The 26,839-nt window shown below is 38.5% G+C and overlaps 1 non-coding gene across 1 annotated transcript; it reads left to right on the top strand.

Annotated features, from left to right (window-relative positions):
- Positions 1 to 2,031: 2,031 nt before the first annotated feature.
- On the top strand, positions 2,032 to 2,138 carry LOC129135592 (U6 spliceosomal RNA). The gene has a single exon (XR_008536565.1). It is a non-coding gene; the product is annotated as a U6 spliceosomal RNA (small nuclear RNA).
- Positions 2,139 to 26,839: the final 24,701 nt, after the last annotated feature.

Raw genomic sequence — 26,839 nt, 5'->3', positions numbered from 1 at the left:
AGGACAGTATGGGCAATATAGTAAGACCCCCATCGCTACAAAAAACAAAGATTAGCCAGGTGTGGTGGTGCATGCCTGTAATTCCAGCTGCTCAGGAGGCTGAGGCAGGGGGATAGATTGAGCCCAGAAGGTTCAGGCTGCAGTGAGCCATGATTATGCCAGTGCACTAGAGCCTGGGTGACAGGGTTAGACCCTTTCTCTAAAAAATAATAATAATAAAAAGAGGCCAGGCACTGTGGCTCACACCTGTAATTCCAGCACTTTGGGAGGCTGAGGCGGGTGGATCACCTGAGGTCAGGAGTTCAAGACCAGCCTTGCCAATATGGTGAAACCCCATCTCTACAAAAAAATGCAAAAATTAGCTGGGTGCAGTGGTGCACACCTGTAATCCCAGCTACTCAGGAGGCTTAGGCAGGAGAATTGCTTGAACCCAGGAGGCGGAGATTGAAGTGAGCCAAGATCAAGCCAGTGCAATCCAGCCTGGGTGACAGAGCAAGACTCCATCTCATAAAAAAATAAAAATAAATAAATAAAATAAATGGGATTTGGAGTGAGGCCAACCCAGCCTCAGAACTGGCTCTACCACTTACCAACTGTGCACGTACCTTATTTTCTCTATTTGCAAAGTGAGGAAAACAAGACCAAGCTTGCAGGGTTGCTGTGAGACAGCGCTTGCCAGCCTGACACGTGGTAGGCAGTCATTAGATCAGGGTCTTCCTCCCTCTTTCCCAGGGTTCCTGCCTAAGCTCCCTCGCCTCTGGAACCTTGGGACACACCCACTCCTGTAATCTCAAGTAGCAGCTGCTACTTCCCTGACCCACCTCTGTCCTCCCCAAGGTTACCCTGTCTTCTATCCCCCAACAAAGAGTAGTGCCAGACACAGAATAGATGCTCCAAAGATATGAAAAGAATGAAGGAAGGAATGAGTGAAGCAGCCACCACAGTATCCCCTGAGGTGTGTTCCCCAGTAGCCACCAGCCTCCTTTTTTTTTTTTTTTTTGAGACAGAGTCTTACTATGTCACCCAGGCTGGAGTGCAGTAGTGTGATCTCGGCTCACTGCAACCTCCACTTCTGCCTCCTGGATTCAAGTGATTCCCCTGCCTGAGCCTCCCAAGTAGCTGGGATTACAGGCACTCACCATCGTGCCTGGCTTTTTTTTTTTTTTTGAGACGGAGTCTCACTTTGTCACCAGGCTGGAGTGCAGTGGTGCAATCCTAGCTCACTGCAAACTCTGACTTTCTGGTTCAAATGATTCTTCTGCCTCAGCCTCCCGCATAGCTGAGAAGCTGGGATTACAGGCACACACCACCACACCCAGCTTATTTTTCTATTTTTAATAGAAATGGGATTTCACCATCTTGGCCAGGCTGGTCTCAAACTCCTGACCTCAGGTGATCCACCCACGTACGCCTCCTGAAGTGCTGGGATTACACGTGTGAGCCACCCTGTCAAGGGTCAGTTTAGGTACTATTTTTTTTTTTTTTTTTTGGAGACAGAGTTTTGCTCTTGTTGCCCAGGCTGGAGTACAATGGTGCGATCTCAGCTCACCACAACCTCCGCCTCCCAGGTTGAAGCAATTCTCCTGCCTCAGCCTCCTGAGTAGCTGGGATTACAGGCATGTGTCACCATGCCTGGCTAATTTTGTATTTTTAGTAAAGACGGGGTTTCGCCATGTTGGCCAGGCTGGTCTCGAATTTCTGACCTCAAATGATCCACCCACCTCAGCCTCCCACAGTGCTGGGATTGCAGGCATGAGCCACCACGCCTGGCCAGTTTGAGTGCTATCAATCCACCCTTGTCTCCTGACTCTTCCTCCTCTTCATAGCGTTAATTGAGTCCATCTAGTGAGTTTTAAATTTTTGTTATTGTATTTTTGTTTAAAATTTTCCATTTGAGGCTAGGTACTGTGGCTCATGCCTGTAATCCCAGCACTCTGGGAAGCCAAGGTGGTAGAATCACTTCAGTTCAGGAGTTTGCGACCAGTCTGGGTGACATAGCAAGACCCTGTCTCTACAAAAAGCACAAAAATTGTGCTCACTTCGGAAGCACATATACTCAAATTGGAACTATACAGTGAAGATTAGCATGGCCCCTGCACAAGGATGACATGCAAATTTGTGATGCATTCCATATTCTTGCCACAGTCTGCTGCCTGTTACTTTGCTTCCCTTCCCTGGATCCTGCCATAATGTCACAGGGCCCGTGAGGCCATAGCCTTCCCGTGTTCATCTCCCATTGCACCACTGAGGTTCGCGATTGGAGAAAAATCTGGCCAACCCCACTCAGGTGTGGCACCTTGCCACCTGCCCCCTCACACAACAATAAATAAATAAATAAATAAATAAAAGTACAACAATTAGCCAGACGTGGTGGTACACGCTTTTGGTCCCAGCTACTAGGGAGGCTGAGGTGGGAGGATCACTTGAGTCCGGGAGGCAGAGGCTGCAGTGAGCTGAGATCATGTCACTGCACACCAGCCTGGGCAACAGAGTGAGACTCTGTCTTAAAAAAAGAGGGCCAGGCATGGTGGCTCATGCTTGTAATCCCAGCTGCTTAGGAGGCTGAGGCAGGAGAATCGCTTGAACCTGGGAGGGGGAGGCTGGAGTGAGCTGAGATTGTGACAGGGCACTCCAGCCTGTGTGACAAGAGCCAAACTCCGTCTCAAAACCTCAAAACAAAACAAAACAATAAAACAAGGCTGGGTGCAGTGGCTTATGCCTGTAATCCTGGCACTTTGGGAGGCCGAGGAGGGTAGATCACCTGAGGTCAGGGGTTCAAGACCAGCTTGGGCAACATGGTGAAATTCCATCTCTACTAAAAATACAAAAATTAGGCCTGGCATGGTGGCTCATGCGTGTAACTCCAGTACTTTGGGAGGGCGAGGCAGGTGGATCACGAGGTCAGGAGATCGAGACCATCCTGGCTAACACAGTGAAACCTCATCTCTACAAAAATACAAAAAATTAGCCGGGCGTGGTGGTGGGTGCCTGTAGTCCCAGCTACTCGGGAGGCTGAGGCAGGAGAATCACTTGAACCCGGGAGGTGGAGGTTGCAGTAAGCCAAGATCGGTCACTTGACTCCCCCCTGGGAGACAAAGCAAGACTCTGTCTCAAAACAAAAAACAAACAAACAAACAAAAACAAAAATTAGTCAAACGTGGTGGCGGGCACCTGTAATCTCAGGTACTCGGGAGGCCAAGGCACTAGAATCACTTGAACCAGGGAGGCAGAGGTTGCAGTGAGCTACAATTGTGCCATTGCGCTCCAGCCTGGGTGACAGAGCAAGACTCTATCTCAAAAAACAACCAACCAAAAAAAAAAAAAAAAACCTAATAAAAGGATAGTAGGGAAATACTAAGCAACTCTACGTATATAATCCCAAGAAGTTGGATGAAATGGACCAATTCCTTGAAAACTACAAACTACCAAAAATACTCAATATGAAACATAATTTTTAAAATCTTGTAACAATGTTAAAAATGGAATTCATGGTTTTTCATTTTATTTTGTATTATTTTGAGACTGCATCTCACTCTATTACCCACACAGAATCACGGCTCGCTGCAGCCTTGACTTCCTGGGATCAGGTGATCCTCCCACCTTGGCCTCGTGAGTAGCTAGGACTACAGGTGCCTGCCATCACATCCAGCTATTTTTTTTATTTTTTGTAGAGACGGGGTTTTGCCAAGTTGCCCAGGCTAGTCTCCAACTCCTGGGGCTCAAGCAATCCACCTGCCTCGGCCTCCCAAAGTGTTAAGATTACAGGTGTGAGTCACCAGGCCTGGCTGAATTCTTTTTTTTTTTTTATGACCAGATTTTCACAGTCAAATCTGATCCTTTTATTCTCAGAGTTCAAGTCTCAGCATTAAAATGTATAGCATCAGTATAACTTACCCTGTAGAAAGCTGCCCAGTATGTGCCAGGGCATGCTCCTTACCCCACACATCCTTACTGGCTAGAAGTTTCTAGAGGAGGAGACCCTATATGCAATGTTGGTCCACTATTTCTCCATTTTTCTATGGCTTAAGTAAAAGAAGATATTGACTTTGGGATGTCAGCTCAGAGATTGAACAAAGATGTCTCAGTGGATAGGACTATATGCTCTTAGCTGGGGAGTAAATGCCAGCTCTCACTTAAAATACATCCAGGGACCTTACTTCCTGCAAAAGTTCCTTCCAACTTTGAGGCCCTAAGAGATCACTAGAGATATGTGAAAGGCCTCTGAACTTGGTCCCACCACAGGCCAAGTTTGTATTAATTCTCAGGTGAAAACACATTAAACAGGTTTAACCTATTTTTTGATAGCCCAGAAATCAGTCAGTGGGGAGCCAAGAAAAGCTTTGAGGATGATAAAGTCATTTACTTTGTATTAACAGAAGTTAAGAAGTCCTTTTCTGGAACCTTTATTTGGAAGTCCACAATGCCTCCCTAACCAAAATAAATAAATCCTGCCCCCCGCCTCTTTTCTTCATAAGCCCCTGGTTACTGCACAGTATCCTCTATCCCCAAATATGCCTGGCTAATTGATCTTCTTAATATTAGGGAGTGACTTTCTCAGATGATTTCTTCCTAACCTTTTTGACTGCTTTTATAATCCTATTAGCAAGATTCTATCATAGAATATTAATGTGGTTGTATCTGATATAAAGATCTTCAAGATCCCAGATGGCCTTAAACATGGGTGATTGGACATATTTCCCAATGAGATTGAAATCATTAATGGGACTGAAGACGGTTTTAATGTGAGGACAGAGAGGTAGCTGTGCTTTAATTTCTGTAACTTAAGATCATTCTAAGAACATTTAGTTATCTATGTTTTCATTTATTTAAGATTCATCTTTAATTATATTGTATACTTTTATTGCATTTCTATTACATTCAAAATTTTCAGATTTCTTCCTGTGTGAATCATACTGGGAATTCTACAACTCTTAAACTGGCCACTTGTTTAGTTTTTGGTTTAAAATTGTTGAAGGTAGTATCCTAGATTTAGCACCACCTACTGGCTTCTCATGGAAAAAATTTATTTTTTCATTCACCAAGCAACCCACAGGGATTTAGATCAATTTAATTGTGCAGATCTTTTCAACTGCTTACTGAGAGAGAAGGAGGGAAAAAAGTTTCTATTTTGTAAGGAGAGAGGGTTTCCAAGATAACGATGGGGACGGAAAGAAAGAAGACCCACAAACTGAATTGGCATTGGATCTCTATCTGACCTCAAACAGTTTACTATTTAAACTGTGACAAAGAAATAATCACAAACTGAAAACCTGCTAAATTTTCTAGAACTTTCTATGGGATGCTAAAATATAAGTATTGTTTAAAATCTTGGATTACTAAATTAATTTTGCAATGTCTATCTCAGTCTTGATATAAAGAAAGAAAGTTCTATTTGGAATTCTGTCTTGAGTGTGTGGTCTGTCCAAGAATATCTAAATGAATAACTTTTCATCATTGAAGATTAACACTTATTTTTTATATTTATTTTTCATGGTCATAAACAATCAAGTAGCACCCTAATTTTTTTCTTAACATGCATCAAATAGCCACACCGTGGTGGTGTATATATAAGGGGGAAAAGTTCCAAACATACAATTATAAAGACACATCCTTAGCCATAATAGATGTGTTACCTTTCTTAAAAATGATAGTTGGTTTATTTTCTCTAATTTGTATGAAAGTCTAGTGATTAAAACAGCTACTATAACAATACAAAAAAAGATGTCTTCAGAATACATAAATTGTTAATTAGAAAAATAATTTGATATGCTAAATATTTTCTTCCTAGTTAAAAGAAATGTGAAATATTTGGATAGCTGTTTCTTAAATGCAATATTTACTTATTTTAAGAGCCAGTAATAAGTATATAGAAATTCCAGTGAGAAGTATATGTCTGTTGCATTTTTGCAACTCTACCCCAATAAGAATGTGGTCATGTTTTGTTTACTGTTTACTGATAGTGTAAGCAACTAATTAACCTGGGCATTCACTGATATAACTATATTTCAAGTCTTCAAAAAGCTCCGTTATGGAAGTAGAAGAGAAGTGAAGGGGATATATAAGATAGTTTGAATAATAAGAACAAATTTGATAAAAATATTTCAATTACAATTGATTTTTCTCTCTGATGTTTGAAACTTTTATTTTTATTTTATTTGTTTATTTTTATTTTTTCTTTCCAACTTTTAGTTTGAAGGGGTACATGTACAGTTTTGTTACATGGCTAAATTGCATGTCACAGGGGTTTGGTGTACAGATAATTTTATCAGCCGTGAAATCTTTATTTTTAAATGATGATTAGCTGAGACTTTAAAAAATAGTTATTTCTTTACTTCTTTTATCATACTGTCATTATGAAAACTCTGTGTTTTGCTATGAAAACCTGAAGTAATGATTAATTTTATTCTTCAAATTTTTATGGACTTCCAGAAAGTAAATAATATCATGTTTAAAAAGGTCTGTATCGATCTGCAGTTATTGTTATTATTCTTTTATTAGTACTACTATCTACTACTTCCAGTGACTTGTACAAATGCTTGTAAAGATCCCATTTTCATAATTCAGTATGATTCTTTGATTTAATAAATTTCTCTTCAGTAATTGGCAGGCAACATAAGCTTTCATTTTATTGGCAATAAAAACAGTTTGTTTTGCTACATCATGATTTTGAAAACAATATTCAATAACATGTAAGTAATACCTGATTTCTGAATGTATCAATAGCAAGTTACACTGTTAACAAGTTTACATAATTTTTTTTGTCATCACCCTTCCTTTTATTATTAAATTTTGATCTGCAGACTACATAGATCTAACACAGCTGTTGACAACTTTAATAGTTTTGTTTATCCTCATTGCTTTAAGATTTTTGATAATACATTGGGAATTTTGTTTTCTTTTGTTAGACTTATGTTAAATATCAAACTTACCTTGTGGAAAATTGACTTTGTGTTTTTCTAAATTCTTCCGTACATTTAAAAAGATTTTTGTTTGTTAGTTTTGAATTATCTTGCTATTTTTCTGGGACTGAGTCCTGGAAAATAAAGAGGCATTAGTTTAATGTCTTTTTCTATCCATTCGTAGCCACAGAGATGGCAGTCAGAGGACTTCGGTTAGTATTTAGGATTTATATTTTCTGGACTGTCTTTGCAGATTTCTCAGCTGGGGTCAAGACTTCAAGAGTTATTTATTTGACCACGTAAAAATCTAAATAGAGAGGAAAATTCTGGAGTAGAGCATGGAAGTCTTGCACTGGTCTTCTGGAAGATACAATAGCATGCATCCCCAAGTGCTCTTATATCACAAAACACTAGAGATTTGCTGTGCAGAAATATGTTTGGTAAAATTCCATTTAACTCACTAATATAGTTTTTGCTTAGAATAATATGGTTGAATTCTTCCCCAAACTTCAGAGTGGGAATTAATTGCCTTCATACATAATCCATGTGTTTAGAGAAAATTTTTATACACATTTTGATAGCCATATGCTAAATAATAAGAGAAGCAACACATTTCTGAGTCATTTCAGAAATTATTGACAGGTGCGAGTAAGGAACAGCTATTTTTTCACTAAATCAAGATGACAGGGAAAGAAACTGATGTGTCAAATGAATGCAATTCCATTTGTACTTCCCCTCCATGATTAGATAATAATATTATTTTATATGTTGGAGGAAACTGAGACTTGGAGCTCAGAGCTCCACAGGTGGTAAAGGGAAATCTGACATACAAGAAGTCTTAACTGACACCTCATGTTTTTTCTTCTATACAGGGATGCTTCATTTGTGGAGAGGATTTTTTTGTTTCTTTTGTTTTTCCTAACATAAAACAACTGTTATTTATTTATTCTTGAGACATTACTTAAAATGTCTGTAGTTTGGCAAGTTTTCAACAGTGAGTGCTTACTAGTGAGTGCTTTGAGCAGAAACAAAAGAAAATTGTCCCACATAGATACTCTTAACTGGTCGTGAAAGGACCTTCGTGTGACCATGTCATCACATGTATCTCCAAGACAGATTTTCTGAAGAGAGTCAATGCATGGCATCACATTTGTGAGTTACCACTGTCGTTCTGTGGTTGGGTCAGAAGAGATGGTTCTCTGTCCTTAGTTGCTTTGCACAGAGCTTGGGAAACACATTGAACATTTACTTACTGAGTACAAAATGTAATCTCTACTCTTGAAGTTTTGCAGTGTGATGTGGAAAATTAGTCTTTTGTGCAAGGAAAACTGAACAGTTAGTTATTTCATAACACAGAGCTCTATAAATATAGGTGTCTTGTCTGTCTACCAACATCTCACCGTCAACATCATACCACCTCACAATTTTACTGTTACACGTATTTGGATGTGACATTTTTCAAGCTCATTTTATGTTTGTTAGTAACAAAACGCATATAAGTGTAACATATTATTTGAAGATTCTGTGTTTAGTTGCCTCTTCAGATGTGTAAGAAAGTCTTCCGTCAGTTTCCTTGGAACTTGAAAAAGTGAATATTTTCAATGCAGAATGGGAAACATAAACTATAGTGGAAACAGTGTGAATGAACATGATGAGATGGATTTTGAAGACTTGATCATAAGTCCACAAGTTGATAAAATCAGTGGATTTAGAGGTCAAAGTATAGGGAGGGTTAAATGCTGCCTTTGAATTTTGGAATCTGGATATCTTGAAAACAGGTGGTATAAAACAAAACAAGAGAAAGAAATATCTAGAGGAGAGCCTGATTTGGTTGGAGGTGGGAAAATGATTCAGATTTGAACATAGTAATTTGAAGTTCTGACGTTAACTTCTGGATTAAATGACCAATGTGCAATGGAAATTCAGGTCTAGAGCTGGGAAGACACTTAAGATTAGAAGGAGATATGACAGTATCATCTACATTGAAACTCTTAAGTGGGAATAAGTCCTGCACAAGTAGAAATTTGGGAACATCTGCATTTTTTTTTAGTGGATGTAAAAGGGGCTGATAAAAGGCAGAAAAATAGAGTTAAGATGATAGCCACTGAAACTCAGAAAAAGTGTATGGTGTGTGTGTGTGTGTGTGTGTATGTAAGTATTATTCAACAGAGCTAATGTTGCATAGGCTCAAAAGAAGGTAAGGCCTGAGATAAAAGCTTTGTAATCCATCATAAAAATCCATGAATTTTGAGAAGAAACTAAATGAATGTGATTGATGATCCTCAATATGATGTGGCAGCATCATAAAGAGGGCTGTTGTTCCCAGGACTGTGTGTGTCGTGTGTGTGTGTGTGTGTGTGTGTGTGTATGGTGGTAACATGATCTAAATAGGAGGACCAGTAGGAAGTTTTTCTGGAATTAGCTAAATTGATTTGAAATGTATATTTATATGCAAAAATAGCAGAGAATATTCTGAGAAAGAAAAGAGGGGGCTAACCAATTAGATAATAAAATACACTATAAAGCTTTTAAAAATAAATATATTTACTAGCTATGTCTACTGAAAAATCTTCAAAGCAATGTCTTTCAGGAAGCAATGAGCACATCTAGCGCACAAAGCAGGGCTTCTTAATATCATTCTCCACTCAAGAGGACAAGAGCCCTTTGGTCTTCCTTAACCTAGAATTGGCTGACTCTAAGTCTGGGCAGAAAAAATACAAGATGAGCCTGGGAGAACTCATTTTACCACAAAGTAAGGAAATGGTCAAAGACAAATAAAGCTGTATCATTGTAAACAAGTGCTAGCTTGAAGGTCCTTACAGTTGTGCAATTTAAATCAGTTTGAATTTCAAGAGTGAATTTAACATATTGTAAACATTGAATAAAGTAAAATCCATGAGTGTGTAATGATACTCTAAATAAAAAAATAAAAAAGAAAAATGACAATAATTAAATTGAAATAATTAAATGATTAGCCTGCCTTTCTTAGTTGATGAGGGACAGCTTTTCACAAAATAATGTGAGTTAAGTGTAAGAAATGTAAGAATTAGAAAATTACTGTTTGTAACTCTCAGTGAAGTAAGTGATTCAGTCAAAGATGATCAAGTGACAAGATCATCAATTAAAATTATTTTGGTGAATAATGTATTCTCATAGTGCTCAAGTATTAATTGCATCTGCAAGTCATCATTTTAAGTGACTGAATGATTTAACCCAATATCACCACTAGAAAACCTGACACCATGAGCCTCCTGAGGAGATGCCATATGAAGGCTACAGTGCCATTTGTGAAATGTTGTTGCTAGAATGTCTAACCTGAATCTAATAAAACCTGGTTAGATTTAACTTCCCGTTTATAGAAAAATTCAGAGAAAGGGCCAGTTAAACTAAACCATGAGGAAATAATGAGACAAATGCATAAGGTGAGGTATTCTACATTGAAGATACATACCAGCCCTGTGGCCTAGACTTGTAAAAAGTTAGTGCCAGTGTGGAGGGACTTTTCCATATTAAAAGGGACTAACGACAGACAAATGCAGTGCTTGAAGTTTTATTTTATTTCACTTTTTTGAAACGCGGTCTATAAAAAAATTTTGGTAGAATTGGGAAATTTTTCATATGGGCTAGAAAATAAATCATATTAGGAGATGTGTGCTGAATTATTTGGGATAAATATGCAGTGATACAGGCAACTGAATTTTCTTTCTTTTCCTTTTTCTTTTCTTTTTTCTTTTTCTTTTTTTTTTTGACAGAGTCATGCTCTGTTGCCCAGGCTAGAGTGCACTGGCATGATTTTGGCCCACTGCAACCTCCACCTGCTGGATTCAAGCAATTCCCCTGCCTCAGCCTCCTGAGTAGCTAGGATTACAGGCGTGTGCCAACACGCCCAGCTATTTTTTGTGTTTTTAGTAGAGACAGGGTTTCACCATGTTGACCAGGCTGGTCTTGAACACCTGACCTTGTGATCCGCCTGCCTCGGCCTCTCAAAGTGCTGGGATTACAGGCATGAACCACCGTGCCCAGCCCACAACTGAATTTCTTATGAGTCATCAAAGGAGGGAGGGAGTGTGTGTTTGTGTGTGTGTGGTTGTGTATGTGTGCATGTAAAATAAATAATCATTTGTTAACCAACTTTGAATCAGGGAGTGCTTATGCTGGTTTTATTGTATTATTCTTTCAAGTATTCCATCTATTTGAATTTTTTTCATAAAGAAAGTTGAATAGTCTATTAGTTGCCACTGAGAAAAAAATATGTTTATTGAGGTTAAATAGAAGCAGAAGTCCAATTGCCCATGTTTAACGCCATCTGGGATCTTGAAGATATGGAGACGAAAAAAAGTTTAATGTTAAATTGTGGGAAGGAAATATTACTCATGAAAGTAATTAATATTACTGAAGTCAGGATATTTTTAAAGCCACAATAAGGAAAATCTGAATGTATATTTATGTTTTTCAGGATAGAATCCCCTTGCAGGAAGAGGCGGAGGTATAATAGAAAGGAAAATAATTTTTCAGGGTCAATTTCAGGATGTTCTAAGAAGGTTAGGTGATTAGTAGTAGCACAGGGAGAGGCTGGTCACATCTCAGAAGAGGAAGGGAATTGAATCAGTTCATTACTTAAACTAAGTAACTCATTATTTATTTAACAGATTTTTTTGAGCATTTTCTTTGTAAGTACTGTGCTGGAGGATGAGGATTCTGTGGTAAATAAAACAACTGATAACAACCCTAATTGCAAAGAGTTTGCCATCTAATGGGGACTTCAGTCTTCTCAGATAATTGTAAATGAGGTCCTAGCTTGAGATTAACTGGTATGGGGATAGGAGCCAGGGGAGTGTAGTAGGAAATAAGCATGAAGTACAGAAAAGATTGTAGAGCCATAATGAGGAACTTGGCAAAATTAACATTTGTTGTCACTTTAGTCAACACAGTTACATCACTTCTCTAGCAACACTTAGCCTGTAATCTGAGTGGGTTAAGGAAACAGCTGAGGATTACTTGGTTAGAGACTAGCAAGGCATCCACTTTGTATAAAACAAAGTGATGAGCTTTCCAGAGGTAGTGAATATGAAGACATAAATTAATCTGGGCTTAGAAAGAGAGCAAGGGCAGCTCCACGAGATGAACAGAATAAGAACTGGTAAGATTTGAGAGCCTGAAGAGTGGGATGAAAATGAATAGCAGGCTCACTAATTTTAGTAGAATGAGAATAGCGCAAGGATGGATGGGTTTGGTCAGAAAAGAATATTGTATTTCCAGCGTTTGACAGTGGAACATCATCAAATGGTGAATAAATTTTAGAGTATGGTAAAGCATGTGGCTAAGAAAGGAAGACACTGCTGATGTTGAGAAGTTAAGATATTGTGAGGTGAAGCTGAGTATTAAAAGTGTAATTTTGAAAATGTGATTTAAAAAGCCTGTAACAGGACAACAGGTGAGAAGGTGGAACAGAAAACTGTAAATGTGTCAAAAGTATCAAGACATTTTTAGAGCTTTACAATCAACTAAGAACAAAACAGATTTTTTTTTCATTTGTGACTTCTAGGACTTTAGTCCTTTCTTTGGAACATTTTGTAGAAAGCTATAGATATGTAATGTGTGTATGTATCTTGCTTGCATTTGAAAAGATTTTTCAGTTAGTACAGAAATAAGTTCTGCAGTGGATACAGCAATGCAACCCTTTATAAGGAATTCTCTTATCAAAACCAAGGAAATAAATATGGGATCCTATAATCAAGTATAACAGTGAATGATTCAGTTAGAAAGGAAAGCTACAGAGTATTTGTTAATACATTTTTATTAACATCAGAAGTCCAGATAGCACGTAGGTAGCTATATTTACTGCTAGTTCTGTTGCTGCTGCTCTGCTGAGATCTCATTCCATTTATGAATCAACATTCTGGACCAGACTGATTGATAAGTGCTTAGTCAGATAGAGCCTCATCTTTGCAACACTATGAGAGTATATTATCATAGATAATAATATTTAGGAGAAAATGGAGGATCACACAGTTGACTTGTTCAATGTCTTAGTGCTATTAAATGGCTGAGTAAAGATCTGAACCCACGAGTTTTTGGCTTCACAACTTGAATGTGGACTACTGTGTCTTGTTTGAAAGATGGAAAAAAGGAGATACTTGATTGGTACATCAATAGGTCAGCAACGTTTGTCCAATAAAATAGACATGCTCACATAATTAATGCCCTCACAATAGCTCCCTATGCACAGTATGTTAAAAACACACAATGCTTTCATTTAGAACTGTAGTGCAATTGATTCTGATTCTAGCCCCTCTTTTCAGAGTTGTCCATAATGTTTCTTCTGTGGGCATAAAGGATGAGAATTTCAACAATTGTATAATTAGACAATGTTTGTCGGGGATCTATTACATGTAAGTCACTGTTTTTTGGGCCAATATGGTGAAACCTTGTCTCTACTAAAAATACAAAAATTAGCTGGGCATGGTGGCGTGTGCCTGTGACCTCAGGAGGCTGAGGAAGGAGAATTGCTTGAACCCAGGAGGCAGAGGTTGCAGTGAGCCAAGATTGCACCACTGCACTCCAGCCTGGTGACAGAGTAAGACTACGTCTCAAAAAAAAAAAAAATTAAAAAAAGCAGAAAACATTGGTCTTACCCTCATGAGTAGACAGTTTTCTGGAAAAGGAAATGCTCCATGTGAAAAGTGACAATGCATAAAGTTATGAGTATTAAGAAAAGTAAAGATGATTGCTTGTAGTTCTTTAGGTTATTAAGGCACTTGAACAAACTAGAATGCAATTTCTTTCTCTCCTTACTAGTGACTTGGTGAGTCCTCAGGTTGGGAGATTAGGTATTACTCTCTTTCCATTCTTGTATTCTTTGTATTCCAAAGTCAGGAATATATGACAGTGTAGAAAAGAGGTGTGTAGAAGAAGTCTTGACTCTTTGTATTCCAAAGTCAGGAATACATGACAGTGTAGATGAGAGGTGTGTAGAAGAAAAAGTAAAGGGGGCCAAGTGAGAGGAACAACAGCAACAAAAAGATTTAGAGAAAAATGTCTGGAAAAAAACTGGAAGATGAAAGTAAATGGTGAAATTTTGAGGAAAATAGGAGAGGGTCAGGGTAGAGGTACAACTAACATGAGTTTGCACCTTTGTATTTATCCTTATTTTTATGCTTTACTATATAGCCTATTGTTTGGGAGAATGAAGTTTATTCTGGAATATATTGAGATTACTCAAACATTCAAATAAGCTTATTAGAAACTGTTCAGTACTATAAAATATATAAAATGAATTTAGGAATATATATGCTTTTAGATTTTTTACAATGGCTCTAATGATATAGCTTTATTGATAATTGAAAGTAGATTAGTGAACCAATAGTATGAAAATATTTTGTTATGGGCGGTAGCCAAGATGGCCAATTAGGAATAGCTACAGTCTACAGCTCCCAGCATGAGCGACAGAGAAGATGGGTGATTTCTGCATTTCCAACTGAGGTACCAGGTTCATCTCACTGGGGAGTGCCAGAGAGTGGGTGCAGGACAGTGAGTGCAGTGCACCGTGCATAAGCCAAAGCAGGGAGAGGCATTGCCTCACCTGGGAAGTGCAAGGGGTCAGGGAATTCCCTTTCTTACTCAAAGAAAGGGGTGACAGACAGCACCTGGAAAATCGGGTCACTCCCACCCTAATACTGCCCTTTTCCAGTGGGCTTAACAAATGGCACACTGGGAGATTATATCCCACACATGGCTTGGAGGGTCCTACACCCATGGAGCCTCACTCATTGTTAGCACAGCAGTCTGAGATCAAACTGCAAGGCAGCAGTGAGGCTGGGGGAATGGTGCCCACCATTGCTGATGCTTGAGTAGGTAAACAAAGTGGCCAGAAGCTCGAACTGGGTGGAGCCCACCACAGCTCAAGGAGGCCTGCCTGCCTCTGTAGGCTCCACCTCTGGGGGCTTGGCACAGACAAACAAAAGGCAGCAGTAACCTCTGCAGGCTTAAATGTCCCTGTCTGACAGCTTTGAAGAGAGTAGTGGTTCTCCTAGCATGCAGTTTGAGATCTGAGAACAGTCAGACTGCCTCCTCAAGTGGGTCCCTGACCCCTGAGTAGCCTAACTGGGAGGCACCCCCCAGTAGAGGCGGACTGACACATCACATGGCCGGGTACTCCTCTGAGACAAAACTTTCAGAGGAATGGTCAGGCAGCAGCATTTGCAGTTCACAAATATCCACTGTTCTGCAGCCACCGCTGCTGATACACAGGCAAACAGGGTCTGGAGTGGACCTCCAGCAAACTCCAACAGACCTGCAGCTGAGGGTCCTGACTGTTAGAAGGAAAACTAACAAACAGAAAGGACATCCACACCAAAACCCCATCTGTACGTCACCATCATCAAAGACCAAAGTAGATAAAACCACAAAGATGGGGAAGAAACAGGGCAGAAAAACTGGAAACTCTAAAAATCAGAATGCCTCTCTTCCTCCAAAGGAATGCAGCTCCTCACCAGCAATGGAACAAAGCTGGATTGAGAATTACTTTGACAAGTTGAGAGAAGAAGGCTTCAGAAGATCAAACTACTTCGAGTTAAAGGAGGAAGTTTGAGCCGATGGCAAAGAAATTAAAAACCTTGAGAAAAAATCAGACAAATGGCTAATGAGACTAACCAATGCAGAGAAGTCCTTAAAGGACCTGATGGAACTGAAAACCATGGCATGAAAACTAAGTGACGAATGCACAAGCCTCAGTAGCTGATGCGATCAACTGGAAGAAAGGGTATCAGTGATTGAAGATGCAATGAATGAAATGAAGCAAAAAGAGACGTTTAGAGAAAAAAGAGTGAAAAGAAATGAACAAAGTCTGAAAGACGTATGGGACTATGTAAAAAGACCAAATCTACGTCTGATTGGTGTACCTGAAAGTGACAGGGAGAATGGAACCAAGTTGGAAAACACTCTGCAGGATATTATCCAGGAGAACTTCCCCAAACTAGCAAGGCATGCCAACATTCAAATTCAGGAAATACAGAGAACACTACAAAGATACTCCTTGAGAAGAGAAACTCCGAGACACATAATTGTCAGATTCCTCAAAGTTGAAATAAAGGAAAAAATGTTAAGGTCAGCCAGAGAGAAAGGTCGGGTTACCTACAAAGGGAAGCCCATCAGACTAAAAGTGGATCTCTCAGCAGACACTCTACAAGCCAGAAGAGAGTGGGGGCCAATTTTTCAACATTGTTAAAGAAAAGAATTTTCAACCCAGAATTTCATATCCAGCCAAACTAAGGTTCATAAGTGAAGGAGAAATAAAATCCTTTACAGACAAGCAAATGCTGAGAGATTTTGTCACTACCAGGCCTGCCCTACAAGAGCTCCTGAAGGAAGCACTAAACATGGAAAGGAACAACCAGTACCAGCCACTGCAAAAACATATCAAATTGTAAAGACCATTGATACTAGGAAGAAACTGCATCAACTAATGAGAAAAATAACCAGCTAACGTCATAATGACAGTATCAAATTTACACATAACAATATTAACATTAAATGAAAATGGGCTAAGTGCTCTAATTAAAAGACATAGACTGGCAAATTGGATAAAGAGTCAAGACCCATCAGTGTGCTGTATTCAGGAGACACATCTCATGTACAGAGACACACGTAGGCTCAAAATAAAGGGATGGAGGAAGATCTACCAAGCAAATGGGAAACAAAAAAAGGCAGGGATTGCAATCCTAGTCTCTGATAAAGCAGAGTTTAAACCAACAAAGATCAAAAGAGACAAAGAAGGCCATTACATAATGGTAAAGGGATCAACTCAACAAGAAGAGCTAACTATCCTAAATGTATATGCACCCAATACAGGAGCACCCAGATTTGTAAAGCATATCCTTAGAGACCTACAAAGAAGCTTAGACTCCCACACAATAATAATGGGAGAATTTAACACCTCACTGTCAACATTAGACAGATCAATGAGACAGAAAGTTAATAAGGATATCTAGGAATTGAACTCAGCTCTGCACCAAATGGACCTAATAGACATCTACAGAACTCTCCATCCCAAATCAACAGAATATTAATTCTTCTCAGCAACACATCGCATTTATTCCAAAATAGACCACATAGTTGGAAGTAAAGCACTCCTCTGCAAATGTAAAAGAACAGAAATTATAACAAACTGTCTCTTGGACCACGGTTAACTCAAACTATGACTCAGGATTCAGAAAATCACTCAAAACCACTCAACTACGTGGAAACTGAACAACCTACTCCTGAATCACTACTGGGTACATAATGAAATAAAAGCAGAAGTAAAGATGTCCTTTGAAACCAATGAGAACAGAGACACAACATACCAGAATTTCTGGGACACATTTAAAGCAGTGTGTAGAGGGAAATTCATAGCACTAAATCCCCACAAGAGAAAGCAGGAATGATCCAAAATTGATACCCTAACATCACAATTAAAAGAACTAGAGAAGCAAGAGCAAAAGCATTCAAAAGCTAGCAGAAGGCAAGAAATAACTAAGATCAGAGCAGAACTGAAGGAAATAGAGACATAAAAAACCCTTAGAAAAATCATTGAATCTAGGAGGTGGTTTTTTGAAAAGGTCAACAAAATTGATAGACCGCTAGTAAGATTAATAAAGAAGAAAAGGGAGAAGAATCAAATAGGAGCAGTAAAAAATGATAACGGGGACATCACCACTGATCCCACAGAAATACAAACTACCATAGAGAATACTATCAACACCTCTGTGCAAATAAAACAGAAAATCTAGAAGAAGTGGAAAAATTCCTGGAAACACACACCCTCCCAAGACTAAACCAAGAAGTTGAATCCCTGAATAAACCAATAACAGGCTCTGAAATTGCGGCAATAATTAATAGCTTACCAACCAAAAAACGTTGAGGACCAGATGGAATCACAGCCGAATTCTACCAGAGGTACAAAGATGGGCTGGTACCATTCCTTCTGAAACTATTCCAATCAATAGAAAAAGAGGGAATCCTCTCTAACCCATTTTATGAGGCCAGCATCATCCTGATACCAAAGCTTGGCAGAGACACAACAAAAAAAGAGAATTTCAGGCCAATATCCCTGATGAAAGTGGATGCAAAAATCCTCACTAAAATAATGGCAAACCAAATTCAGCAGCACAGCAAAAAGCTTATCCACCATGATCAAGCGGGTTTCATCCCTGGGATGCAACGCTGGTTCAACATACACAAATCAATAAACATAATCCAGCATATAAACGAACCAAAGACAAAAACCACATGATTATCTCAACAGATGCAGAAAAGGCCTTTGACAAAATTCAACAACTCTTCATGCTAAAAACTCTCAATATATCAGGCATTGATGGGATGTATCTCAAAATAATAAGAGCTATTCATGACAAACCCACAGCCAATATCATATTGAATGGGCAAAAACTGGAAGCATTCCCTTTAAAAACTGGCACAAGACAGGGATGCCCTCTCTCACCACTCCTATTCAACATAATGTTGAAAGTTCTGGCCAGGGCAATCAGGCAAGAGAAAGAAATAAAATGTGTTCAATTAGGAAAAGAGGAAGTCAAATTGTCCCTGTTTGCAGATGACATGATTGTATTTTTAGAAAACCCCATCGTCTCAGCCCAAAATCTCCTTAAGCTGATCAGCAACTTCAGCAAAGTCTCAGAATAAAAAATCAATGTGCAAAAATCACAAGCATTCTTATACACCAATAACAGACAAACAGAGAGCCAAGTCATGAGTGAACTCCCATTCACAATTGCTTCAAAGAGAATAAAATACCTAGGAATCCAACTTACAAGGGATGTGAAGGACCTCTTCAAGGAGAACTACAAACCACTGCTCAATGAAATAAAAGATGACACAAACAAATCTAAGAATATTACATGCTCATGGATAGGAAGAATCAATTCGTGAAAATGGCCATACTGCCCAAGGTAATTTATAGATTCAATGCCATCCCCATCAAGCTACCAATGACTTTCTTCACATAATTGGAAAATGTACTTTAAAGTTCATATGGAACAAAAAAAAGGCCTGCATTTCCAAGACAGTGCTAAGCCAAAAGAACAAAACTGGAGGTATCATGCTACCTGACTTCAAACTATACTACAAGGCTATAGTAACCAAAACAGCGTGGTACGTGTACCAAAACAGAGATATAGACCAATGGAACAGAACAGAGCCCTCAGAAATAATGCCACACATCTACAACCATCTGATCTTTGACAAACCTGACAAAAACAAGAAATGGGGAAAGGATTCCCTATTTAACAAATGGTGCTGGGAAAACTGGCTGGCCATATATAGAAACCTGAAACTGGATCCCTTTCTTACACCTTATACAAAAATTAATTCAACATAGATTAAAGACTTAAATTTTAGACCTAAAACCATAAAAACCCTAGAAGAAAAGCTGGGCAATACCTTTCAGGACATAGGCATGGGTAAGGATTTCATGTCTAAAACATGAAAAGCAATGGCAACAAAAGCCAAAATTGACAAATGGGATCTAATTAAACTAAAGAGCTTCTGCACAACAAAAGAAATCACCGTCAGAGTGAACAGGCAACCTACATAATGGGAGAAAATTTTTGCAATCTACTGATCTGACAAAGGGCTAATATCCAGAATCTACAGTGAACTCAAACAAATTTACAAGAAAAACACAACCCCATCAACAAGAGAGTGAAAGATATGAACAGACACTTCTCAAAAGAAGACCTTGATGCAGCCAACAGATATATGAAAAACTGATCGTCATTACTGGCCATCAGAGAAATGCAAATCAAAACCACAATGAGATACCATCTCACACTAGTTATAATGGCGATCATTAAAATGTCAGGAAACAACAGGTGCTGGAGAGGATGTGGAGAAATAGGAACACTTTTACACTGTTGGTGGGACTGTAAACTAGTTCAACCATTGTGGAAGACAGTGTGGCAATTCCTCAAGGATCTAGAACTAGAAATACCATTTGACCCAGCCATCCCATTACTGGGTATATACCCAAAGGACTATAAATCATGCACACGTATGTTTATTGCAGCACTATTCACAATAGCAAAGACTTGGAACTAGCCCAAATGTCCAACAATGATAGACTGGATTAAGAAAATGTGGCACATATACACCATGGAATACTATGCAGGAATAAAAAATGATGAGTTCATGTCCTTTGTAGGGACATGGATGAAGCTGGAAACCATCATTCTCAGCAAGCTACCACAAGGACCAAAAACCAAATACTGCATGTTTTCACTCATAGGTGGGAATTGAAGAATGAGAACACTTGGACACAGGAAGGGGAATGTCACACACTAGGCCTGTCATGGGGTGGGGGGAGGGGGGAGGGATAGCATTAGGATATATGCCTAAAGTAAATGACAAGTTAATGGGTGCAGCACACCATCATGGCACATGTATACATATGTAACAAACCTGCATGTTGTGCACATGTACCCTAGATCTTAAAGTACAATTAAAAAACACTTTATGATTTAAGTTTGCTCAATTCTATGTTTCTACTTAGACTTCAGGGTCTTTCTTTTCACTTATTTTCTTCTCCTCACACCTTTGATCTAAATTCCATACGGGTAGGGCCTTGACATTCTGGCTTCAGGGAAGAGGTTAATGTGTCCATGGTTTATTGCATCCATGCATGCTGCCTTGTGTTGAAAAACATAGTCACCATTAACATCTTTGGTCACTGGAACTGACACTTACTGCAGTGCACTAAAATGTCCTCTTCCCCTTTGGTACTCTGCTAACTAGATTCATACTGATCACAGTAGCCTCTCCATTCATCCTTATTATGATGCTACTCCAGGGGTCATCTTCCACATGTAGCCACTTATCACACCTTTTTCTCAGGGACAAGGGACATAGGAAATTTTCAGATGCTGTCCCTTGTTCCTCCTTGGCTTCAGAGCTTGAGAAAAGTAGGTAGAGAATATCTCTAGCATTCTCTTTTTAGATTTAGCTTCTGTTATGTCTACTATTACAGAGACAGGCTGTTGTAGAACACTTCTCTACCAGACTTTTTGTATTTTCCAACTTTTAGATGAAAGAGAGACGTAGCAGCAACCCAACAATTACAGAGAGCCTGGCACATGGTAAGTGCTCAATAAATATTTATTGATTAAATGAATATACGAATGAATAAATGAATGAAATAACCTGAATTAATAAATACAAAAAGAAAAGAAAAAAAGATTTAACTCTGCATGATGAATGCACACATCAAAAAGTAGTTTCTCCAATAGCTTCCTTCTGGTTTTTATCCTGGGATATTGGCTTTTTTGCCACTGGCCTTAATGAGCCCATGGATATCCACTAGCAAAATGGACAAAAACAGTGTTTCCAAACTGCTAAATAGAAAAGTTTAACTCTGTGAGATGAATTCACACATCACAAAGCAGATTCTCAGAAAGCGTATTTCTAGTTTTTATCTGAGGATACTTCATTTTTCACCATAGGCCTCAATGTGCTCCCAAATATCCCCTTGCAGACTCTACCAAAACAATATTTCCAAACTAATGGATGAAAGGAAAGGTTTAACTGCGTCAGTTGATTGCACACATCACAAACGGGCTTCTATGATAGCTTTCTTCTAGTTTTTATCATGGGATATATGCTTTTTCCCTGTTGGCCTCAATGTGTTCCCAAATATCCCTTACAGATTCTTCAAAAACAGTGTTTCCAAACTGCTGAATTAAAAGAAAGCTTTAACTCTGCAAGAAGAATGCGCGTATCACAAACCGGTTTCTCAGAGGGCTTCCATCCAGTTTTTATCCTGGTATATACACTTTTTCTCAGTGGCCTCAATGAGCTCCGAAATGTCCAATTGCAGAAAGAATAAAAACAGACTTTCCAAACTGCTGAATCCAAAGAGTGGTTTAACTCTGTCTTATGAATGCACACATCACAAAGCTGTTTTTCAGAAAGCTTCTTTCTAGTTTTTATCTGAAGATATTTCCTTTTTTCACCATCAGCCTCAATACGTTCACAAATATCCCTTTTCAGATTCTACAAAAACAGTGTTTCCAAACTGCTGAAAGAAAAGAAAGGTTTAGCTCTATGAGATGAATGCACACATCACAAAGTGGTTTCTCAGATAGCTTCCTTCTAGTTTATATACTGGGATATTTGCTTTGTCCCTTATGGCCTCATTGAGCCATCAAATATCCCTTAGCAGATTCTACAAAAACAGCATCTCCAAACTCCTGAGTCCAAAGAAAAGTTTAACAATGTGAGATGAAGGCACACATCACAAAGCAGTTTCTCAGAAAGCTTCTTTCTAGTTTTTATCTGAAGATATTTCCTTTTTCACCACAGGCCTCAATGTGATCCCAAGTATCCCTTCATAGATTCTACAAAAACATTGTTGCCAAACTGTCGAATGAAAAGAAAGGTTTAACTCTTTGAGATGAATGCACACATCACAAAGCGGTTTCTCAGATAGCTTCCTTCTTATTTTTTTCTTGGGATATTCACTTTTTCACCTATGGCGTCAATGAGCTATCAAATATTCCTTTGTATTTTCCACTAAAACAGTAATTTCCAACAGCTGAATCAAAAAAAAGTTTAGCTCTGTGAGATGAATGCACACATCACAAAGCAGTTTCTCAGAAAGCTTCTTTCTAGTTTTTAACTGAAGATATTTCCTTTTTCACCATAGGCCTCATTGCGCTCTGAAATATCCCTTCACAGATTTTACCAAAACTGGGTTTTGAAACTGCTGAATGAAAGGAAAGGTTTAACTCTGTGAGATGAATACACACATCACAAATTGGTTTCTCAGATAGTTTCATTATGGTTTTTATCCTGGGATATTTGTTTTTTGCTTTTGGTCTCAATGAGCTATCAAATATCCCTTTGCAGATTCTACAAAAACAGTGTTTCCAAACTGCTGAAACCTAAGAAAGTTTTAACTCTGTGAGATGAATGCACGCATCACAAACCCGATTCTCAGAAGGCTTCTTTCTAGTTTTTGTCTGAAGATATTTGCTTTTTCACCTTATGCCTCAATGTGCTCCCAAATATCCCTTCTCAGATTCTACAGAAACAGTGTTTCCACACTCCTGAAAGAAAAGAAAGGTTTGACTCTGTGAGATGAATGCACACATCACAAAGTGGTTTCTCAGATAGCTTCCTTCTAGGTGTTATCCTGGGATATTCACCTTTTCACTATTGGCCTCCATGAGCAATGAAATATCCCTTCACAAATTATACAAAAACAGTGTTTACAAACTGCTGAATCCCTAGAAAGATTAAACTCTCTGAAATGAATGCACACACCACAAAGCAGTCTTTCGAACAGCTTCTTACTAGTTTTGATCTGAAGATATTTCCTTTTTCACCATAGACTTCAATGTGCTCCCAAATATCCCTTCAGAGATTCTGAAAAAAAAGTGTTTCCAAACTATTGAATGAAAGGAAAGGTTTAACTCTGTAACATGAATGCACACATCACAAAGCAGTTTCTCAAATGGCTTCCTTCTAGTTTTTATCCTGGGATATTCACTTTTTCACCTGTGGCCTCAATGTGCTATCAAACATCCTTTTGTAGATTCTACCAAAACAGTGTTTTCAAACTGCTGAATTAAAATAAAAGTTTAATTCCGCAAGATGAATGCATACATCATAAATCAGTTTCTAAGGTAGCTTTCTTTTGGTTTTTATCCTGGGATATACTCTTTTTTGCATTTTGTCTCAATGAGCTCCTAAATATCCCTTCACAGGTTCTACAAAAACAGTGTTTCCAAATTGCTGAATCCCAAGAAAGGTTGAACTCTGTGAGATTAATGCACACATCACAAAGCAATTGCTCAGAAAGCTTCTTTCTAGTTTTCATATGAAGATATATTCTTTTCACCATAGGCCTCAATACACTCCCAAAATCCATCCGTAGATTCTATCAAAACAGTTTTTCCAAACTGCTGAATGAAAAGCAAGGTTTACCACTGCGAGATGAATGCAAACATGACAAAGCAAATTCTCAGATAGCTTCCTTCTAGTTTTTATCCTGGGATTTTGCGTTTTGGCATTTGGCCTCAATGAGCTTAAAATATATCTTCACAGATCCTACAAAAACAGTGTTTCAAAACTTCTGAATCCCAAGAAATGTTTAACTCTGTAAGATGAATGCACACATCACAAAGCATTAGCTGAGAAAGTTTCTTTCCAGTTTTCACCTGAGGATATTTTCTTCTTCACTGTAGGCCTAAACGCACTCCCAAATATTCCTTTGCAGATTCTACCAAAACAGTGGTTCCAAACTGCTGAATGAAAAGAAAGGTTTAACTCTGAGAGATGAATGCACACATCACAAAGCCATTTTTCAAATTGCTTTCTTGTAGATTTTATCCTTGTATATTCTCTTTTTTGCCATTGGCCCTTTTAGATCACAAATATCCTTTTGCAGAATGGACAAAAACAGTGCTTCCAAACTGCTGAAATTAAGAAGGGTTTAACTATGTGAGATGAATGCACATCACACAGCAGTTTCTCAGAAAGCTTCTTTCTAGTTTATATCTAAAGATATTTCCTTTTTCTCCATAGACCTCTATGCACTACCAAATTTCCCTTTGCAGATTCTACAAAAACAGTGTTGCCAAACTTCTGAATGAAAGGAAATGCTTAACTCTGTGAGATGAATACCCACATCACAAAAGGGTTTCTCAGATAGTTCCTTCTAGTTTTCATCCTGGGATATTTGTTTTTTTGCCTTTGGCCTCAATAAGCTCCAAATTATCTCATTGCAGATTCTACCAAACAGCATTTCCAAACTGCTGAATGAAAGGAAAGGTTTAAATCTGTGAGATGAATGCACACATCACAAAGCAGTTTCTCAGATAGCTTCCTTCTAGTTTTTATCTGGGGATATTCGCTTTTTTGCCTTTGGCCTCAATTAGGTCCCAAATATTCCCTCACTTATTCTACTAAAACAGTGTTTCCAAACTGTTGAGTTAAAAGAAATGTTTAACTCTGTGAGATGAATGAACACATCATAAAGCCATTTCTCAGAAAGATTCTTTCTAGTTTTTATCTGAAGATATTACCTTTTTCAACATACATTTATATGTGCTGCCAAATATCCCTTTGCAGACTCCACAAAAACAGTGTTTCAAAACTGCTGAAAGAAAAGAAAGGTTTAACTCTGCAAGATGAATGCCCACATCACAAAGTGATTATTCAGATAGCTGCCTGCTAGTTTTTATCCTAGGATATTCACTTTTTCACCATTGGCCTCAAAGAGCTCCCAAATATGCCTTCAGAGATTCTACAAAAAGAGTGTTTCCAAATTGCTGAATCCCATTAGCAATTGAATCCCATTAACTGGGTGAATGAATGCACACATCACAGAGTAATTTCTCAGAAATCTTCTTTCTAGTTTTAATCTAAAGATATTTTCTTTTTCACCAGAGGCCTCAATGTGCTTCAAAATATCCTTTCATAGATTCAACCAAAACAGTGTTTCCAAACTGCTGAATGAAAAGTAAGCTTTAACTCTGAGTGATGAACACACATATCACAAAGCAGTTTCTCAGGTAGCTTCCTTTTAGTTTTTATTCTGGATATTTTCTTTTTTGCCTTTGTCCTGAATGAGCTATCAAATATCCCTTCGTAGATTGTACAAAAATAGTGTTTCCAAACTGCTGAATCCAAAGAAACTTTTAATTCTGTGAGATGAATGCACACATCACAAAGCCATTTCTCAGAATGCTTCCTTCTAGTATTTATGTGAAGATATTTTCTTTTTCACCAGAGGATTCAATGCACTCCCAAATATCCCTTCACAGATAATACCAAAACAGGGTTTCCAAACTGCTGAAAGAAAAGAAAAGTTTCATTCTGTGAAATGAATGCACATATCAGAAAGTAGTCTTTCAGAAAGTTTTCTTCTAGTTTTTATCCTCAGATATTCACTTTTTGGAAATTGAACTCAATGAGCTCCCAAATGTCTATTTTCAGTATGGACAAAAACAATGTTTCCAAACTGCTGAATCCAAAGAAAGGTTTAACTCTGTGAGATGAATGCACACATCATGAAAAGGTTTCTCAGAAATCTTCTTTTTGGTCTTTATCTGAAGAAACTTCTTTTTTCACCGTAGGTCTCATTGTGCTCCCAATTATCCCTTCACAGATCCTTAAAAAACAGTGTTTCCAAACTGCTGAATCCCCAGAAATGGTTAACTCTGCGAGATGAATGCACACGTTAGAAAGCAGTTTCACAGAAAGCTTCTCTCTACTTTTAATCTGAATGTATTTCCTTTTTCACCATAGGCCTCAATGTGCTCCCAAATATCCCTTTTCAGATTCTACCAAAACAGTTGTTGTGGGAAGTCAGGGACCCCAAATGGAGGGACTGGCTGAAGCCATGGCAGAAGAATGTGGATTGTGAAGATTTCACGGACACTTATTAGTTCTCCAAATTGATACTTTTATAATTTCATATGCCTGTCTTTACTGCAATCTCTAAACATAAATTGCGAAGATTTTGTGGACACTTATCGCTTCCCCAATCAATAGCCTTGTGATTTCCTAGGCCTGTCTTTACTTTAATCTCTTAATCCTGTCATCTTGTAAGCCAAGGAGGATGTATGTCACCTCAGGACCATGTGATAATTGCGTTAACTGCACAAATTGTAGAGCATGTGTGTTTGAAGAATATGAAATCTTGGCACATTGAAAAAAGAAAAGGATGCCAGCAATTGTTTAAGGAATAAGAGAGATAACCTTAAACTCTGACCGCCAGGGAGCCTGGTGGAACAGAACCATATTTCTCTTCTTTCAAAAGCAAATGGGAGAAATATCACTGAATTCTTTTTCTCAGCAAGGAATATCCCCAGGAAAGAGAATACATGCTTGGGGTTAGGTCTATAGTCGCCCCCCCCAGGTGAGGCCATCTTTTATGGTCTGTAGAC

This window comes from Pan troglodytes, chromosome 6 (genome assembly GCF_028858775.2).
Source record: "Pan troglodytes isolate AG18354 chromosome 6, NHGRI_mPanTro3-v2.0_pri, whole genome shotgun sequence".
In the NCBI taxonomy this organism is placed as follows: domain Eukaryota; kingdom Metazoa; phylum Chordata; class Mammalia; order Primates; family Hominidae; genus Pan; species Pan troglodytes.
Note: the sequence above shows the minus strand (reverse complement) of the source record. Positions and strands in the feature narration are given on the sequence as shown.